This window comes from Ammospiza nelsoni, chromosome Z (assembly GCF_027579445.1).
Source record: "Ammospiza nelsoni isolate bAmmNel1 chromosome Z, bAmmNel1.pri, whole genome shotgun sequence".
NCBI lineage: Eukaryota > Metazoa > Chordata > Aves > Passeriformes > Passerellidae > Ammospiza > Ammospiza nelsoni.
Genome location: NC_080669.1, coordinates 123,962 through 129,775, shown reverse-complemented (window position 1 = coordinate 129,775; position 5,814 = coordinate 123,962).

The following is a 5,814-nucleotide window of genomic DNA, read 5'->3' as shown; positions in this document are numbered from 1 at the left end:
CTAACTCTCACTCTTAGACCGATCTCAGTTGCCACTGATGCTGCCTCATCAACAGACAAGTATCTTTCTTGTCATGATGGACCCAAAACTGAAGATGATTGGATAGGAACAGAAAGGAGAAACAGAGAACATGTACACCAGAAAGAGCATGAATATCCACAGCACAAAGTACTAGAAGCAGTAGTTTTGGTAGAAAAAGAACAAAGACTTTGCATGAAATCCATACAGGAACTTACAAGAATAGGGACTATCTGCTTTTAAAAGAAGATGAGCCAAGATCACCTCAACACCAGGATGATGAAATGGAGAGTCAAGATATGGCCCCAAAGTTTGGTGAATTCAGTCTTACAAATCATGCATTGGTAAGGTGTAATGACTCATATACTTGGACAAATGGTAGCATCATCAAGAGATAAGACTTAAGCATAGCGGTAATGTCAAGACAACGTTCATGTACAATTGTCTTGATTTCATCACAGCTGACAACTCAGACCCACACAGCCACTTGCTAACTTCCTCTCAGTGAGATGGGGTAGAGAAATGGAAGGGTAAAAGTTAAAACCCTCGGTTTTAGATCAAGACAGTTTAATAGGCAAAGAAAAAGTACACAAGCAAAGTGAATCAGGGAATTAAATCCCCACTTTCCATGGGTAGGAATGTGCTCAGACAAACCCATGACAACAGGACTCCTTCATGCCTAACCAGAACTCAAGAATACAAATGCTGTCCCTCCCTTCTTTCTTGTCTGTGTTGGTTTTGCATGGCCTCAGCGTGGGGGCCATAGAGAAAGCTTCTGTGAAAAGCTGCTAGAAGCTTCCACAATGTCTGGCAGAAACAATCCCTGATGGCTCTGAGGATGGATACGCTACTGGCCAAGGCTGGGCCAGTTAGAGATGATGGTAATGCTTCTGTGATAAGATATTTAAGAAGAAATCGTAAACAAAGGTGGTGGTGCAGTTTTATTCCAGCTATAGAAGAGGAGGTGAGAACCTGAGAGAGAAACAACATGGAGACACTAAGGTCAATGCAGAAGGAAGGGGAGGAGGTGCTTCAGGTGCTGGAGCTGACATTCCTTTGTAGGCTGTGGAGATGACCATGGTGAAGCAGCTGTGCACCCGCAGCCCATGGGGATCCACAGGGGATGCAGAGATCCACCTGCAGCCCTTGGAGGAGGTGCCCACGCCAGAGTGGGCAGGTGCCCAGAGGAGGCTGTGATGCAGTGGGAGACCTGGTGGAGAGAATGGACCCTTGCTTTCAAACTGGTGCAGCCTGTCCTTGGAGGACTACACCTCATGGAAGAGTGCCCCCCCACCACCACAGCTGTTTTGAGAGGACTGCTGCTTGTGAGATGGGAACCACACTGGAGAAGTTCTCAGATAACTGCCTCCCATGGGAAGGGAGACCATGGTCTCCCGATGGAATGACTTCTCTCCCTAAACCAAGCAGAACAAAACTTTGTGTGATGAGCTGGCCCCCACCCCCTGTTGGTTGGAAGGAAGGAAGTGTTAGGGGGAAAATGGTATTTTTAAGGGCTTATTTTATTTCTCATTTTCCTGCTCTGGTTTTGTTAGTAATAAGTTCGCTTGATATTTCTAAATTCAGCATGTTTTGCCCTCGGAGTGTTTTTTCCTGGTCCTTATCTCAAGTCATGAACCATGGATGCCTGGCGTTTGGCCAGTGCCAAACCACAACACCCCTGCAGGGTTAAATGCTGATGATGACACCCTATGGTTGGAGATATCCCTTGGGTCAGTTGGGTTTGGCTATCCTGGCTGTGCTCCCTCCCAAATCCTTGTGACCCCTGGACTGCTCACTATCAGAGCATGAGAAGCTGAAAAGCCCTTGACTTAGGTTAAGCACTATCCAACAGCTAAAGTGTCTGTGTATTACCAGTGTTATCCTCCTCCTAAAACCAAAACATGCCATTGTACCAGCTCCTGGGAAGAATTAAACTCAATCCCAGCCCAAACCAGAACAATAATGAATGTAAATTGAGTTTAGATTCCAAAACAAATTCCAAGGGACTGACATTAGTACACATCCCTAAGAATAGCAAGGCAAGCATACTTTTAAGATCCATGATATTATACCACCTGGCTGAGTAAATGCAGGCAAGCAAGACAAACCTTCTGGCCCTGTGTTTGTCTGTGCAAAGGCTTCTGTGAGCTTGACACATAACCCATGCTTCTGCTTATCTACATAGCTCGTTTATCTCTTAATCTTTGTTTTTATCTTCAACAGGAGGAATTTTTTTTGTGGGAATCCTTAAAATCAGAGGGTTTTGGGAAAGCTGCAGAAGACAGGCCTCAGAGACAGCAAAACTGCGATTAGAGCTAAGCAATAGCCATAAGATTTGTCAGCAGAAAAATTATATAAGAAGTAGAAACAAGATCAAATAGAATAATGGTCTGTGTATTAATGCTTGGCTAGAATAACTCCCTAAGCTACAGAAAAGTATATTTAACAAGATATTAGGAAGTTATAAGCTTGATAATGGAGTTCTGTGCATTATATTTTAAGACATAAACAAGTATGTTCAAAATAAGCAAGCATTGTTTTAACAAAAGGTGTGCGTGCTTGTAGTAGTTGGATAGAACTAATGTCAATATGGTTTTGATTTGTGTGATTAGTCAAAAAACTTTTAAAGTAAGTTGTAACATTGAGTTCTTTGTCTGCTGCCGGGGACATGAGCTGCTGGTATTGTCATAAACCCGTAATGATACTGATGCTGGAAAATATAGCAGCTTGAGACGCCCTCCCTAGCAGTACTGTCCTGTTTGTGATTTGTACATAGACCCCCTGCCAGCAATACTGAGATCAGGTGGAAATAGATTTCCAGCAATGTTAGTAAAAAAAAAATAATTAGTGATATAGTAGCAGAAGTTTGGTTTTAAAAAAAAGGCATACATGATTCCTCTTTCTTGCCTGTTTTCTAATTCCTATCACCAAATATTATGCATTCGCAGCAAGGAATATTAGTAAAAAGAGTCAGGACAGTAGCCTATGAAGAAGAACCTTATTTCACATATCAAAGCTTGTAAGACAATGTGAATCAAATCAGCGATCTTTAGCTTAAAAAGAAGGAACAAGGCATCCTAATTACCTCTTGTCTGTTCACAACATCAGATTTGTCACCATGGGGAGAAGACAGTTACACACAGAGAATATGCTTTTGAGCAGTGGCAGCTGGGGTATTACAGGATACTTCTGTAGTCATTCCTGAATTTAAAACTCAAGGAATGCAAAGGCAAGTAAATGTTTCAATTCTTCAGCCCTTGCACTTTATGACTGCGACTGGCAATTCAAACACGTCATGCTATTCATTAGCGAAACTGCTATCGATATGCCTCCTTCTCACAGCCCTTCCATCTTCTATCCTCTCTTCATTTCAATCAAATTCCAGGCAGAAGCCAAATTCTTCAGGAGCAGTTTGTATTGAAAAAAGAAAGCAAGGAAGATCAGAGATCACATGATACTGCAGCACTCCAGATACACATCAGCTAGAACCCTCAGCTGCTCCACTGACAGTTTTAGCTGATTTCCAACTGATATCTGATATTTAGCAGATTCAAATTTCAGCATGCAGAAACCAAACAGAAGTCTCATGTTAGAGCTGGGAATACCGAAAGTATTTGAGTGCTGATGTGAATCTTTAAGTACCAATTTATTAGAAAAATAGGCTAGCTCTGCTTTTACAAACACAAATCTTTAGTTCATATGGCAGTCACTCATACATAAGAGATCTCCTGCACTGGCAGGGGGAATGGCATCACCATTCATACTTCAGTACTAGCAGTTAATGAATATCAAGAGCATAGTTCCCTACTACACCACAGGCATAGACAAGGGTACCCCAGAACCTATTCTGGACCCTGACACACTGACTCTGTATGGGTCCTCTGCTCACCGTCTGGTTCAGTGTGCTGCTCACTGCAAGCATGCAGCACTTGCACACTGGCCCATGGGCACACTCCAGGCTTCTGTGTTCCCCTCAAAACCAGCACTCACCCTCTGCCCATGTGACACCCCTGCCCAGACCTGCAGCCTCCCACTTTCTTGCCGGTTCAGTTTCTTGTTTTCTGGGGAATACATGTACAGACCTGGGTTGGGGAGGGCATAGCCAGCACCAGGCTGAGATCTCTGTGCATTGCCCCATCAGCTGGCACCATTGCACCAGCACTCAACACCCCAGACCCTCAAGATTCCAGCCTCACTAAGTGCAAAGTTCTGTTTTGATGGAGTTTCCCTAGAGCCCCTGCACTTGCTGTGATTGACAGGGTTGTTTTGTTGTCTTTCTGTCACAGACTAGACATAAAATGTGTCAAGTTGAAGGGAATCATAACCATCAAGTCCTACTCCTCTTGCAGGACTGCCTGTCAGATTTGCATCCCTCAATTTTAATTTCTGACTTTCCCTTTCCTGACTTTTCCTTAGTATCCCATTTGACAAGGTCCTTGATTAGATAACCTTTCCAAAGTAAACATGATGATGATCCACACCTTCTTATCAATTAATGTGACCAGCCACCCCTGGCTCTCATTACTACCTCTCTTACCATCTCTCTGGTGGTTTTGTGTCATTGTTCATGTTGTCCCACTTTTCCTACTAGTCCCTTCTTCATCTCAAATGTTCTTGACCAGAAACACTTCGAGGAGCAGCAGTTCTTTCTTTGCTCTCCGCCCTTCCCAGCATTTCTTTTTCTTGAAATTCACTAAAAATGTTCCTGTTCCTTTACCTGTCTATAAAGCAGCAACTGGACAAGCTGGCATTGGAAACAAAATTGATGGATATTTCTATCTTGATACAGACAAAATAACCCTCCAGTTCCTGAGGTAATGGTCACAGAGAACAAGCAGGCAGCTTTCATTAGCAACCAGATCTCATGTCTGTCAATGAGATTCTTCCAGCAATGCTCAGCTCTCTCACCCACCCAGCCCTTAGGTGGATGTGCCTCAGGATTTAGCTAAGAGGCAATAACGTGGGGTTTATATGCAGCAAATGGCAGTTACCTCCTGTTTAAGAAAAAGCTTCAGCACACTGTCAATTTGTCTACTAAATGTCATCACATAGAGAAAAGCTTCGGCATGTGTCTTCCCACTGCTGCTGCTTGGGATTGGCCTGGTGTGGTTTCTGCTGTAGCACAACTAAAGGCAGAATTAAACACTCCACACAACACCCAGCAAAAGCATAGGGAGACATGCATCTGTTTTTAAGATATGATAGCAACCCCCTAGCCAACTCTTAGATGTTCTTGCTTTGTTCTGCATATTTCTAGTTTTGTTTCTGGTGCTTAATTTCTCTTAAATGTGTCACTCAATTCCTTGTAGACGGTTGGCTGACAAATGCCTTCTCCATTCAAAACAGTTCAAAGGTAGTGGTGTTCTTCAGAGATCCTCCTATCATCAAGTTAACACAAGAGCATCAGAAAGTGCACAGGCTTGTTAAGCATCACTGAGGCTTCATAACAAGATAGTGCGATGCTTTATATGGGATCAGTTTAAATCCTAGCACTCTTGACTTCACATTTACTGAAGCCCGTCCTATCGTCCTATTTTGTACAACACTGAGCATATAGTGTAACTCTGGGAACCACAGCTGTGACTTAGTTAATGATCTCAATAAATCCTACTTAAGCAGAGACAGGAAGAGAATTATGCAAATGACTATTACTGTGCACCATGCACTTGATAACTGAAGACATCCCATTATAAGCTTCAGCACATAAAACGAGTACTTTTTAAATCCAGATATGTGAAAAGTGTGTAAGCAAAGGAACAGCTTACAGAATTTTGCTTCTGAAAAGTTGCAGTTGCA